Source organism: Erpetoichthys calabaricus, chromosome 5, assembly GCF_900747795.2.
Source record: "Erpetoichthys calabaricus chromosome 5, fErpCal1.3, whole genome shotgun sequence".
Classification (NCBI taxonomy): Eukaryota; Metazoa; Chordata; class Cladistia; order Polypteriformes; family Polypteridae; genus Erpetoichthys; species Erpetoichthys calabaricus.
This window is the reverse complement of record NC_041398.2, coordinates 226,801,988-226,817,400: the sequence shown is the minus strand read 5'-3', so window position 1 is coordinate 226,817,400 and position 15,413 is coordinate 226,801,988. Positions and strand designations below refer to the sequence as shown.

General features: G+C 41.6%; 1 protein-coding gene across 3 annotated transcripts in view; it reads right to left on the bottom strand.

Annotated features, from left to right (window-relative positions):
- Positions 1–15,413, bottom strand: part of csgalnact1a (chondroitin sulfate N-acetylgalactosaminyltransferase 1a) — a 448,394-nt gene that overhangs the window by 355,318 nt on the left and 77,663 nt on the right. For all 3 annotated transcript variants that reach the window (XM_028802606.2, XM_028802607.2, XM_051928033.1), the window contains exon 2: positions 9,016–9,095. The gene's annotated coding sequence lies outside the window, so the exon portion shown is untranslated. The remainder of the gene's footprint in view (positions 1–9,015; positions 9,096–15,413) is intronic.

Genomic DNA, 15,413 nt, shown 5'->3' with positions numbered 1-15,413 from the left:
TTGTGGAAGACAGTTTCATGTCATGGCAAGACTGAGCACAGCAACAAGACACAAGGTAGTTATACTGCATCAGCAAGGTCTCTCCCAGACAAAGATTTCAAAGCAGACTGGAGTATCAAGATGTGCTGTTCAAGCTCTTTTGAAAAACACAAAGAAACGGGCAATGTTGAGGATCACAGACGCAGTGGTCGGCCAAGGAAACAGTGCAGCAGATGAAAGACACATCAAGCTTATTACCCTTCGAAATCGGAAGATGTCCAGCAGTGCCATCAGCTTAGAACTGGGAGAAACCACTAGGACCCAGGTACACCCATCTACTGTCCAGAGAAGTCTGGCCAGAAGTGGTCTTCATGGAAGAGTTGCAGACAAAAATCCATACCTCCGACGTGGAAACAAGGCCAAGCGACTCAAGTATGCACGAAAATAAATGATTAACACTTCCATTTTTGAAAGCATTCTTTGTTTACAGCATTTTTTCACACCTGCCTAAAACTTTTGCACAGTACTGTATATTTTACATTTTTTTATTTTACATATACAGTGATCCCCTGCCTATCATGGAAGTTACGCTCCAGACCCATCAGCGATAGGTGAAAATAGAAAGACCATATAAATAAACATTTTTTTTATAGTTTAAGCCTTAAAATACCCCTCCCACTCGCTTTAAACACATGTAAACTTACTAAAACACACTTTGTAAACACATATGATGTGGATGCTGGGCTAAAAATAAGAGTAACATCTCTCTATTATAAAAAAAAATCTTGGAAGGGAGACAAGGCGTGATCTTCTAGGAAGACAATGTGACATCCCATGAGAGACATTTTAACGTCACGCAAGACAAGGCAGTGAGACAGAAGGACAGCTGCTGTATAGGCTTTTAAATGATCGACGTGCAGAGCAACAAGAAGAACATGCATCTTGGCAGAAGTAGCACAAAGACAGTAGCGGATCCGTCCACTTCTCCTTAGTGTGCGTGCAGCTCCCCCCCTCCCCCTCCCACAACGTGAGCAGGAGAGATGCGAAGTGACAAGAGTGTAGCGTGCCTCCAGGGGGGTTGGCCGAAGCAATCGAGACCAGATCATCTCGGAGAGACACTTTGACGGCACACAAGACTAGACATTACAACCTTAGGAAGCAAAACCCGTGAGACAGTATATATACACATACACAAATATATAAACACACAACTACCCATAAACTGTGAGAGGCATTATCCTGGGACTGGCATCCCAGCCAGAGTTGTGTAAATACTTACCCAGCCAGGGTGCCAGTTTAACAAAAGGATAGGGGAACTCAAGTTGTTAAGGTCATTGTCTTTCCCAGCTCGCTGGGTGGCAGCCTCCTTAAGTTACAGCACTGCGACAGATAACCACACGGCACAATGGGAACTGTAATTCTTTGGGCCAGTCCTTTTGGGTTCCGTGGATGCCACCAGGGGGCACTGAGGGGACTAATGAATCCTACTTTGTCGGGCTTCAGCCTCACCCGGAATTACTCCCAAGCCACAGTCTCAGGACACTGGAAGTACTCCTGTTTTTTACATAAAAGGTTCAGCCAGCCTCAAAACTGGGAGCCAGAGTCAGAAGGAGGAAGACAAAGCTTGCCTGGAGGAGCAGAGGAGAGACGACAGGGTTGCTGAGTGCTGGAGTTACAGTTTGTGGTGTGGGAAAGGCTTGTGTGTAAGAGTTTCACACAGTTACTCTTTGTTCACACTGGAACTTGTGTCCATGTCTTTGTTTTGGGAGGTTGGGGAGCTACAGCACCCCCTTGATGGTCACAATATCTATTTTATTTAAGTGCATACAGATTCAGTTTTTGTGTTATTTATTCACTGTTATTCTTATCTAACTTCAATATATTTTTCTTTTCTTGTAACTACTTCTTTGACACCTTGTAATGCACTTTGGTCTCCATCCTGTGCATGAAAATGTGTTATAGAAATAAATGTTGTAGTTGTTGTTTGATGGACTAAAGCACCATTCAGTGTTATGTCTGCAAAGTACTAAGGGGCCTTTAAATGATAAGGACTGGGAGAAAATAAAACTTTGTAACCAGGAAGTCAAAACAATCTTTCAAATGAATCCTAAGCACGGACATAAAATCAATATTCTTAAACAAAGATAAGCCTTTAACCACCAGAATAATGCCAAAAGAAACAGGCAGTGTGGCATAGTGGTTACAGCTTTGGATTTCAAATCCTGAGGTTTGGGGTTCAAATTCTGCTTCTGAGACTGTGTAACAACGAGCAAGTCACTTCACCTGCCTGTGCTCAGACTGTAAAAATAAAAGAAATGTAACAAATTGTATCTCAAATGTTGTACGCCACCTTGGATAAAGGTGTCAGCCAAATAAGTAATAATAATGTACAGAAAACTTTCAATACCCATGGAAACCACAAAGCTGAATAATTGAAAATGGCAGAAAAGAAAAATGCAAAATTATAAGTTTTCTTGGGAACTTTAAAACTCAAAGCTGACACCAGAGATGGATAGCTTGTTACCACACAGAGTCAAGAACAAATGCAAATTTATTAAATAATGTCCATCATAACAGAGCTGGTTCCTTTGGGGCAGACTCTATAACCCTGTGAGTTTGAAAATGTCGTGTTTATCTTGAGAGTAGCACACTGTTTTATGCTGCTGCTTCACTGCTCCAGAGGAACGGGCTTCTACCCTTGCTTGCTCATTAGACAGACAGACAGATACTCTGTCTCTCCATAAATGACGTGAAGAGGACTCTATCCAGAGTCAATCCACGCAAGGCTGCAGGACCTGACAACATACCTGGTCGTGTGCTCAAAGAATGTGCCAGTCAACTGGCTGGTGTCCTCACAGACATCTTCAACACATCTCTGAGCCAGTCGTCAGTCCCAGCATGCTTCAAGTCAACCACCATCATACCAGTGCCGAAGAAGTCATCAGTGACATGCCTGAATGACTACCGACCAGTTGCACTCACGCCAATCATAATGAAGTGCTTCAAAAGGTTAGTCATGTCACACATAAAGACTAAGCTCCCTGCCTCCCATGACCCTCTTCAGTTTGCATACTGCTCAAACAGGTCAACTGAGGATGCCATATGCTCTGCCCTTCACCTCTCCCTGACACATCTGGATAAAAAAGACACATATGTCAGGATGCTATTCATAGACTTTAGCTCTGCCTTCAACACAATCATCCCTCAAAAGCTGGTTGTAAAACTGAGCTGGTTGGGACTGAACACCACCCTCTGCAATTGGATCCTGGACTTCTTGACAGAGAGGCCCCAGTCAGTTCGGATGGGCTGCAACATTTCCAGCATCATCACACTGAGCACTGGAGCACCGCAGGGCTGCGTGCTTAGTCCACTGCTGTTCACCCTGCTGACTCACGACTGTACAGCCACGCACAACACCAACCACATCATCAAGTTTGCGGATGATACAACGGTGCTGGGACTGATAAGAAGGGATGATGAAACAGCATACAGAGATGAGGTGGAACAGCTGTCTGCATGGTGTGAAGACAACAATCTATCTCTCAGTGTCGACAAGACAAAACAGATAATCGTGGACTTCAGAAAATCACATCCTGCCCACATCCCACTCAGCATCAACGGTTTAGATGTGGAGACTATTAGGAGTACCAAGTTCCTCGGTGTGCACATAACTGAGGAACTTACGTGGACACATAACACCTCATCTCTAATCAAGAAAGCCCAGCAGAGACTACACTTCCTGAGGCGACTGAAGCGAGCAAGTCTTCCCCCTTCCATACTCACCATGTTCTACAGAGGCACCATTGAGAGTGTTCTGACTAGCTGCATCACCGCCTGTTATGGCAACTGTTATGGCACGTCATGTTGTTACACTGTGGACCCTGAGCTTCACAATTTCGTCTATCTGTATACTTGTATATGGCTGAGATGACAATAAAGTTCACTTTGACTTGACTTTGACAGACAGACAGACAGACAGACAGACAGACAGACAGACAGACAGACAGACAGACACTTTATTAATCCCCATGGGGAAAAGGGTTTTTCTTTTGGGATGTCCCACAACCACAAAAGAGGCACAGGTATGTGAGTGTGTGCACCCATTAACAGGCTGTTTTTGGTCCAGGGTTGGTTCATGCCATTTCACTACTGTTACACTCTGAACAGGAACAAGAGGATTCTTTAAACAGAGAAATCAATGTTTGTTTTTAACACTATGATCAGCAAATCAAGCTTTGTATCAACAGTCCCTTACAAAGAAATTAGATCTACAAAATACTTAATTTGCATATTACAATAGTCAAGATTAATTTAAATAAAAGGAAAGTGACTTTAGCTTTAGGCTGCCATCAAACACCTTTTCATAACTACGATGCAGAGTTCAGTATTCTCTCATAGATGTACAACTTTTCAAAAGGATCAGGCCGTTTACAAAGCCTTTTCACTGATACCCTGCCAGGTTTCTTTTCTTAATATTCAGTGACAATTCCTTTTTAGCAAAAAATTCTGCAGCATCCTTCAGAATTAAGGACCTCATTCTGAAATGTGCACCGATCTCTATAATCTTTGAGAGACGGCAATGGCTTCTACGCTGGGACAGACTAGCAGCCCGACATAAGAAAGAAAAAATGAGGCATCTTAGTGGTCAAGTTAACCAGCACAATACAGAAATTTTGACTGACTCATAGGATATTAATGTAGTAGAGTAAGATAATGAACCAGACATACTGTATATGCAAGATAAGCTATTTCCCACAAGATAATTGTTTCCACTCTATTATTTGTCTCTGAAGCTCATTTCTGCTCACACACACAGACCCAAGGGCACTGTGATATATTGTAGGGTCTGATACTGTGTAACAAGTGAAATACCTCACACAACAGTGATGAATGAACTCATAAACCTTGGAGTTCATTATGGCCCCAATGTAAAATCTGTCTGTGGGAACTTCTGTACTTCTGAAGTGCCTTGGGATGATGTTTACTATGAGAACTTCTGCTTCACAAACGGCTATACTTGCACCCATCTTCAAGGACACCTAATGGGCTATATTCATTTTAAATCTAACAAACTGGTAGGGCTACACAATTAATCGTATATTAATCACGATTATGATTACACCTGCTACGATATACTAATCTCAAAAAGTGCTGATTACCACATTCCATTCAGTCCTCCCACTCATTCAGGATTCAAGGTTTCCCAATTACAGACTGCTCTGAGCAACAGTTCACTAAGCACAAATGCATTTACGAATTGGAGGCACTGACATCATATGAATGATTGGAGATGACCGTGCTCAATGCATTTTTAGATGTCTGATTCCCTAACAAGATCTTTTACAAAGTCCAAGTTTCTTTCTTGTATTTGTAGCAGCCTCCATAAAATTCAAAATGTAATGTTGACCTGATACTTTTTAGAAGCTATAATGCCAAAATGAAGAGAACTGTCCATAGTTTTGAATTTTGTTTTCGTTTGCAATGATGTCGCTCAAAAATAGCATACTATGCAAATTGCTGCAACGCTGCAAGCTAACATTAATGTAACCATCTAAAATTTAACCAACATCCCAGTAATGTAAGGTTAGTGACACAGATAACCATTAATTACGTATTTATGCTATAATGGAGGCCCATATGCAGCAGGCTATAGAAAGCAAATTCAGATAAAAGAAGCAATTGCATTTAATTTATCAAAAGACAAGGCTCCAATTAAAATTGTGTGCAGAAAAGGTTTAATAAAAATTATCATCACTCAGGGCAACTGATATATCATTCCTGCAGCCATGCCACATGCACTTCAGAAGAGGTCATCCACTTGAAGCTAAACACGTTTGAGACTGAGCAGTACTTGGATGGGAGACTAAAACAGGAAAAACTTGGGTTGTTGGTGGAAGAGGCGTTGGCGAAAGCAAGAAGGAGGCGCTTACCCTGTGGTCTGAATGTGGATCCCAATGTCCCAGTGCAAGTGATGGGGACACTGTACTGTAAAAATGACGCAATCCTTCGAATGAGACATAAAATTGAGGTCCTGGCTCTCTGTTGTCAGAAAAGATCCCTTGGCATCTTTCTTAAAGAGTAGGGTGTATCCCAATGTCCTGGCTAAATTGTCCACCACTGCCTAGTCATTCTGGCCCTTTAGTCATCACCTGTCTCTAATTGGCTAACTATCTCTCTCATCCATTCACTAACTTAATAACTAATGTGTGGTGAGCGTACTGGCACAGGGATGGCTGTCGTCACTTCATCCTGGTGGATGCTACACACTAGTGGTGGTTGAAGTGGCTCCCCACTCATTATGTAAAATGTTTTGAGTAATGAGAAAAAGTGCTATATATGTGTAAATAATAATAATAATAATTATTATTATTATTACTATTATTATTATTATTATCCCTCCTTCAGTTATTTTTCCAAAGTTGCACTGTCTTTACTTTATTCCAAATTGAAATAGGTCTGAAACAAATGTCACTTTATGCAACACAACTAACTGACTTGCTGTTAAGTAGAACTATGGAAGTATGCATGCAAATAATGTTTCATTATATTGATGATGAATTTACACTGAAAAGCAGATGCTTGCAATACTGCTTTCTTTAAATGAGTGTGCCTTTCCTCGAGAAAGGAGTCGCAACTGCTCAGGGACTTAGTCTGGACCAGACACCTGAGCTTTAGCAGCAGCATGTAACAGTCAGGACATTTACACGCAGACACAAAACCGGAATAAGGTGAGCAACCCAATTAAGGCAGAAACCTGGTTTCTTAAACACCTCAGTTTACTTGCACACGTCCGTCTTTGGAGTTCTACTTTGGCAAAGGCTCCAACGTCAAAAGAGTTAAACTTCATCAAATGGCCACCGTGTATCTGAAAACAAGCATTGAACCTGTGATAATTTTCTTGTGTTTTATAAATACATTTCATCCTTCATGTGCTGTCTTCTCCTCTTACCTGGCAGCTCTATCCTTAACATCCTTCTCCCAATATACTCAGCATCTCTCCTCTGCACATGTCCAAGCCAATGCAATCTCACCTCTCTGACTTTGTCTCACAAACAACCAACCTGAGCTGACCCTCTAACGTACTTGTTTCTAATCCTGTTCATCCTCACCACACCCAATGCAAATCTTAACATCTTTAACTCTGCCACCTCCAGCTCTGTCTCCTGTGTTTTGGTCAGTGCCACCGTCTCCAACCCATATAACATAGCTGGTCTCACTACCGTCCTGTAGACCTTCATCCCTCACAAATTAGTGAGACATCCTAGCAGTTAAAAATGGGTGTATAAAGTATATTGTGTGGTAATTACATTTGCAGTCAAAATAGGTAATGGACCTTCAAAGAGGGTAAGCACAAAGAAGACACAGTCCAGGGTGGTTTGTTTCAAATATGCTACGGAGTTTTCAAGTCCCCTAAAGTAATACTGTTTATCATCCTACTTAGTAATGTATAATACTTATCTACAAGTGTCTGACTAAAGCAACACCTTCTAACATTTGTGCAAAATGTACCCATAACAAGCTTCCATCTGTGCCCTGGAATGACTTCATGATATATCAGATGCTTTAATTATTTTAAAAATGTGAATGTTCTTCCCATAGGTACTCTCTCGCCACAGAAATTGTTATCAGGAATAAGGAACTTTTTAGAAACTCAGGAACTTTTGTAGCATTTCCACCACAAGAACTTGGGCCTTTTGTAGTTCCTTTTTTAGCTTCTACGTCAGAGTATGCACCTTTCATTCAACCAGGAATTCTCGCAGGTGGGGCTCAGGTGATGAATTGTGCTGATTGGTTGACCACAAGCACTGGCACCATCTATTTTTAAATATAAATTTCATTACAGTATTAATGAATGTACATTTAATGAATAACGTTAATGTTACCTTTTTTTCCTAGCATCTTATTTCTGTCTTGTATTCTTGAATCTCTGCAATCTGATGTAAACATCATTTTCTCTTATGATCTCTAGCTTTTCTTTGTTTTTTTAACCCTTTCGACTAATTCCTTAAATCAGTCCTCTGAAATAGCAATAAATCCATTTACAATAACATATGGCACAAGAACTAACAACACCTCAGTCTCTGTTGTTTTGGCAGTATTGATGTATATTGAAGTGATGTCAACAGTTTAAGCTTCTCCTTCTTCTTTTGGCTGCTCCCATTTAGGGCTTGCCACAGCGGATCATCCGTCTCTATCTATCCCTGACTTCTACATCATTTTCTGCTACACCAACTGCCTTCATGTCAACCCTAACCACATTCATAAACCTCCTCTCTAGCATTCCTCTTGTCTGTTGGTTCCATCCTCAACATTCCTTTCCCAATGTACCCCTCATCTTTCCTCTGCATGTGCCCAAACCATCTCAATCTCGCCTCTCTCACTTGGTCACCAAATTGCCATACCTGTGTTGTCCCTCTAATATAATAATTCCTAATCCTGTCTACCTTTGTTAATCCGAGGAAAAATTGCAACATCTTCAACTCTGCCACCTCCAGCTCTTCCTCCAGTCCTTTCATCAGTGCCATAGTCTCCAAATCATATAACATAGCTGGTCTCACTACCATTTTATAGACCTTCCATTTCACTCTTCAACCTTTGCATATCACATATTGTGCACAAAGGTTACAGTACAGTTCCTGTACACAAACATTGCCTGGGACCAAAAGTGGCCCAGGACCTACATCGTACAGGAATTTTCCTGAAAACAAAGTTCTTGTGGTGTGAAAGCAATACTTGTCTGCTGTTTTTCTATCCTCCACATATTCCAATTTTCACCTACATCCATAGCACAGGTTCATTAGTTTAGCCAGACTGGCCTAAAACAAGTTTGGATGTGAATGTTTTTGTGTGTGTCTGCCAAGTACTGGACTGGTAGCCCTCCAAGGCTGGTTCCTTCCTACCTTGCCCTCTAAGATTCTGGATCACCTTAAAACCCTTATTTTTAGGCTAAAACTTTACTGAAATAAGTGAGTTTGAGAATGGATGGAAGCATAAATAGATTATTTTAGCTGGCATATAATAAAATATTACACTGACCTGTCATTTTTCAATACAGAGAAGATCTTGCCTGCCAGTAACATGTAAATCCAACCGAGCCAACAAGCAGGGTCCACAATCTGTAAAAGAACAAAACAAGGCTGTGATCAAATGCAGCATACATTTCACATTCACTGCAACAAAGATCCAAGTTGACAGTCGTCAGGTCTGAGAGGTCTTGCACAGTCTTGCCTGCTGAGCACTCAGCTAGAGACTGCCAGAAAAGGGCACTGCTCTAAGGTGGCTGAATTATTAATATCCGCGCCACATACGGTTCATATTTACATGTTCAATTCTAATTAAAATTAATTAAAAAATGGTTATGAAGTGGGTATTTAACCAGATAGCACTAAATAATCTAAATTTTACTTTTCAATTTACATTTGGAGTCTTTTGTTGAACGCTGCAGATCTGCACGTAGCGTCCAAAGACTTACTACTAAGACCTTTCAAACGAAGATTTCAAAGATAATAAGAGTGACATTAGCAGATCTGGAGGAGCAGCTTGCCCCTCGGAGGGTATCCCCTTGGTAATTGTAGAGAGCACAGCTGCTCACTGCTGTGGCTTGCTCGAGAGTCAATTTGCAACTTGTACAGTTTTACTAAGTGAGCTGCAAAACAAATAACACGTCTACTAAATGTTAATTCAATTCAATAATAAAATGACAACAGTACAAAATGCAAGCCCATACCTCTGCCATTTTAAGACACCTCTAGTCAACGTAACAAAAGATTATTTTCTATACACAATTATTGGCAGATTTAAAAATTATGGAATGTTATTACATTACTGGTGTCAATGAAGCAGAAAAACCAAACCAATGCAGGAATGACAGGTCACACAAGGGTAGAAGTTGGGACTCCAACAAGGTCACCCCGTTTAATTAACTGATCTGCCCAACAAAAAGAAAGCCCCTTGGCGCTATACTTCTTGCCCTTAGGCACAATGCAAAACAAAACAGATTTTAGGATCTATCACAGGAGCTCTGTCTGGGGGTCGCTCTGGTTGCAAAAGATACCTCTTTCTGGGCAGCCGGGTTTCTTATGGCTGTTGAATAGAAAGGTTTGGGGCTTAGTGCCCTCATTGGGCAGTTTCTCGGCTCTGTGGTGAGAGAAGGAGAAGAGAATGTTAGCAACAGCTCCCCCTCACTTTTCAACTGATTATTACTTATCTTGATCGAGGTGAGCAAAGTGGCTGAGAAAATGTGATGAGCAGGGTACAATCAGGCATGAGCCACTTAATAAACACAATCCAATCACAGGCTGATTAGAGGCTGTGTTTTAAAAACTTCATTTTCACCTATCCGCGCTGCAACGCTTTCAGAAATACACAGTTCTGGAGAGCGTTTTCAAAAGTCTCCGTTTTCAGGGGTTGAAAATGACTGCATTTTTACATTAAGCATTTTCTTAAAATAAAAATGCAGCTACAGACATGTGGAAAAGGTAGTACACCCTATAGAATTTGTTCATTCTTTCAATATATTTGAACAGGCAAACATAAACAGTGGCAAAAGATAAAGATGATATACTTGAACAAATGACACTAATAATAAAATCATAATGATCTATTTATTCTCATAATCTAAATTAAAACAAATATTGATTTGTCACCTGGAAGTAAGTCCACCCCTACATTTATCACCAATTCAAATCCTTCAAATTAGATTCAGGTGATCCAGATTATGTACCAATGATTAGAACCTCCTTATGGAGTATGCAGGTGGACCAGACAGTCTTATTTACACCATAGATATCAATGCCTGGTGTTCTCTTTGCTATTGATGTGTACGGTGTCATCATGCTAAGATCAAAAGTGCTTTTTAAGGTCCTGAGAGAAAAGGTTAAGTCTATGGGTCTGGCAAGGGATTCAAAAAGATCACCAAATTATTTGAAATCAATCATTCCACTGTAAGGTAAATGAGCTGCAAGTAGCGTAGCTTTCACACTGTCCAGGACTGGCCAGCCCAGCAAATTCAGCAAGATACTAAAAGAAGTCTCCAAGAACTCCAAAATTTCATTGTGGGATCTACAGGTAACTCTTGCAACAGTTGGTGTCAAAGTTTGTGCATCTACCATCTATATATATAATTCACTAAGTCCATGGCAAGCAAAACACACGCAAGACATGGCAAGCAAGACGCACGCAAGACAGAGCCCCGTCCACCAACAATTCACTAAGCAGCCGACCATGACATGTAAGACAGAGACCAGACCATGACAAGCAAGACGCACGCAAGTCCATGGCAAGCAATCCACCAAGTCGCCTGACCATGGGATACGCACGCAGGCAAGACAGAGCCCCACCTGCCAACTCTAACCCTCCTCCCCAAGGCATGCGCACTTCCTGCTCATGTGCCCGCCCCCAACTCCTCACCTGAGTCGCTTCATCTGTGTAGGCACGTGAGAGAGACACACACACACAGGCGCGTGAGAGAGAGCCACACACACACACAGGCGCATGACAGAGAGCCACACACACACTCACAAGCACGCGAGAGAGAGACACACACACACAGGCTCTCGAGGCATGCGCACTGCCTGCTCATGTGCCCGCCCCCAACTCCTCACCTGAGTCGCTTTCATCTGTGTAGGCACGCGAGAGAGACACACACACACACAGGCGCGTGAGAGACAGAGACACACACACAGGCGCAAGAGAGAGAGAGAGAGACACACACACACAGGCGTGCGAGAGAGAGGGGGATGGACGCATAAGGCAGAGAAGGCAGTTAAAGATTGCACCAGGCTTGATTTTGTTTTCACTTCTGTTTACAGCGATCAGTTCGTAGCGTGCATTGTTGCAATGTTACTTTTCATGGTGGTTTATTAAATTGCGGATTTTTCAAATGTTCATTTTTTTCCCTGTGCTTAAAACTCATTAAAAAAGTGTCTTTAGCGAGCGGTTTGTAGCGCTATAGCGCAAACTCTTGCAGTGTTAAGTTTTCTCTGTTGTTCAAGGTTTTCTCAGTGTTATTAAATGTTTTTACATTTAGTTTACTATTACGCTGTACATTCTATGGTATAATTAACTATATTTGTGCTTAAAAACTTTAAAAAATATATTTTTACATACAGTTTGTACGGTCTGGAACGAATTAATTTTATTTTCATACAATCCTATGGGGGAAATTACTTCGGTTCAAGACCAAATCGGGTTACGACCAGAGTTTTGGAACAAATTATGATCGTGAACCGAGGTTCCACTGTACTGGAGTGTAAAACTATCGCAGCTCCTACCTCACAAACTGTCCTTATTCCCCGGATATCCCTAACCCCATCAGATTCAAATTTGCCTTTTACTTTTACACGCAGACAATTTCCTGTTAGATTGGCCTTTGCAATGACAATTAATAACAAACTTTCAAAACGATATGCCTGTATCTGCCAAAAGCAGTTTCCAGTCACGGACAATTGTATGTTGCTCTCTCCAGAGTTCCATCTTTTCATTCACTCACAGTCGTATCCTCAAACCCACCCCATTTGGACAACCGTGTCTTTCAGGAAGTGTTCAATAAATAATTATGCGGCATACACCACGGGTTGGCTAGTTAAAAACTAATTGAACAAGTTTGACCAGAATGTGAGGTGTGCCAGAAAAACTCCTTTATTGTCCAAAAAGAACATTAGTGGAAGACTACAGTTTGCCACTAAGCATCTATCCAAAGACCAGGGGCCTCATGCATAACGCTGTGCGTAGAATTCGCACTATAACATGACGTAAGCACAAAATCGTAAATGTGCTTACGCACAAAAAAATCCAGATGCATAAATCTGTGCAAACGCCAACTTCCACGTTCTTCCACTCCATAAATCCCGGTCAGAGTGAAAAGTAACGCACGTGCACATGCCTGCTGTCCCGCCCCAGCTCCTCCCAGAATTTCGCCTCTTTGAAAATGCAAATCAATATAAATAGCCTTTAAGATCAGCCTTCTGTGTAAAAGACAATGGGAAAAACACGGGGGAAAATAGAAGAATTTCAGCGAATACCAAGTGGAGGCAAGGAAAAACATACTATGTTGGTTTAAACAGTGGTATTAACAACAAAAGGAAGTTGATCGAGTGACAGAGTGTCAGAGAAACTCGAAAGCTCAAGTTCACAAAGATGCACAGTGCCCGAAATAAAAAAGAAGTTGTCACATATCAAAGTCGCCATGAAAAGGCGAGTCGTAGCGGACCGTCTGAGTGTCATATGAAAGCTTATTAGGGTACAGAGAAAAAAAAATAGGCACACAGTGGGGAAAAAAGCATGAAATGTCAACTTTAATCTCTAAATTTCCACTTTAATCACGTAGTTTATGTTGTCGTTAAAGAAGAACATCATAAACTTCATCTTAAAATCGTTTAATGTTTTATTTCTCAAATCCCATCGTAACTAAAGTAGCACGTTAAATGCTTTGTTATGTATTTGATCTTCTATGTGCTCTGTGTGTGTGAATCACTACGTGCTTCCGGGCTTTCTCTTCCTCCGACAGGACACAGAATCCATTACATTCGTGATATTACAGCTCTCTGAATAATTAAAATACTGAGATTTATACGTGATATCATTTTCATGATGATTGGAGTTAAAGCATGTTATTAAACATGGGAACACGGTGGCGCAGTGATTGTTCATGTTTCACGCAAGATGCTTGCTGCGCCATGCGCAACCTTCGATGCAATACTGTCTCTTTCAAACGTACTAACCTCCAATTCCTGTCCTTACTTTTCTTTCTCCAAATACCCAATCGCCACACAATCAGCTCTGTAATAGACGTTAAGCCATCTGTAAGCTTAGAATGATGATTTTTCAAAACTTTTAAGGAACATTGAAATATCTTTGTTTCCTGCCTTGCGCCCTGTGTTGGCTGGGATTGGCTCCAGCAGACCCCTGTGACCCTGTGGTTGGGATATAGTGGGTTGGATAATGGATGGATGGATGGATGGATAGTATAAAATCTGTAGAGGGCTTATAAAGTGAGTTTTAAAGAATTCAGACTAAGTGTATGAAAACTTCTAACTTCAACTGTAAACTGTATCTAGTGTACAGAAGTGATCAAGAGGTGAACAGGTTATATAGCGACCTGATGTGTGGAGAACAAGTCTAAGGAGATTTTCAAACTTTATAATGCACTAGTGATTCCTCATCTGGAGTACTATGTACGGTTTTAGTCTACAGGCTGCAAAAAGGACATAGCAGCACTAGAAAAGGTCCAGAGAAGAGCAACTAGGCTGATTCCAGCCCTGTGAGGTATGAATTATTAGGAAAGAGTAAAGGAGTTGAACAGAGATTAAGAGGTGACATGATTGAAGTTTTGAAAATGATTAAAGGAACTAGTGGATCCAGGGCATTTCTTTAAAATAGTGTCAGCAAGAACACAGGGACACATTTTGCACAAACATAGCAAAGCTTTTCTTCATGCAAAGAACCAAAGACAAGTCAAGTCAAGTCAAGCTGGGGAGCATGCACTGGTACAGTGCGTTGCTGCACCCACTACACGACGAAACAACTCGGGATCCCAGTTGGCAATACCCAAGACAGAAGAATCTGGGTGGGTCCAGCCCCACCCTCCGGAAATTTCCCTCTATCTGCCACAGCCAGGTGTTACGTGGGCGACCCCTTAGCCTGGTCGAGCCACTCAGGTCCCCAACAATGAGGATCTTACAAGCCGGATCACCCTCAGGGAAACGCTCCACATGGCCGTTGTGCTATAACTGATGCTCCTTCACAATACAGGTAATGTGCCTCATTTGGGACTCCTCATGACCCCCGATGCTCTCCTAATCCGTCTACTGACGTCATAGGAAGAGTCACCAGAGATATAAATGTCACTGCCAAGGTAAGTAAACCTCTCAACAAGGTCAACACTCTCTCCGCAAACAGACACACTGCTGATGGCTGTGCCCAAGAGGTCACTAAAGGCCTGGATCTTAGTTTTTATCCTGGACACTCGCAAGCCCAGAAACTCAGAATCCTCGCTCAGTTTCTCGAGCGCCCCAATCAGAGCCTCCATTGACTCTGTGAAGATCACAGCATTGTCAGCAAAGTCAAGATCCGTGAATCTTTCTTCATCAACAGATGCCCCAAAGCCACTGGACCCCACAACCTTACCCAACACCCAGTCCATACAAGCATTGAAAAGAGTAGGAGCAAAGACACATGGAATAAATTAGCAAGTACTGTGGAGGAGAGTAGGACTTTTAGGGACCTTCAAGTCATGATTTTATGTTATTTGGGAGAATCTAGGTAAACAGGATGGGTGGGTTTGTTGGGCAGAATGACTAAAACTAAAACTATTCTTTATGATTAATGTTGCTCAGGAACTAGATGACTACATTTTTAACACCATATTTAGAATATGTGTAGAACATTGTTGCTTTGGTTAGCACTAACAGCTTAAAGAGGCAGATTTAAGCCCT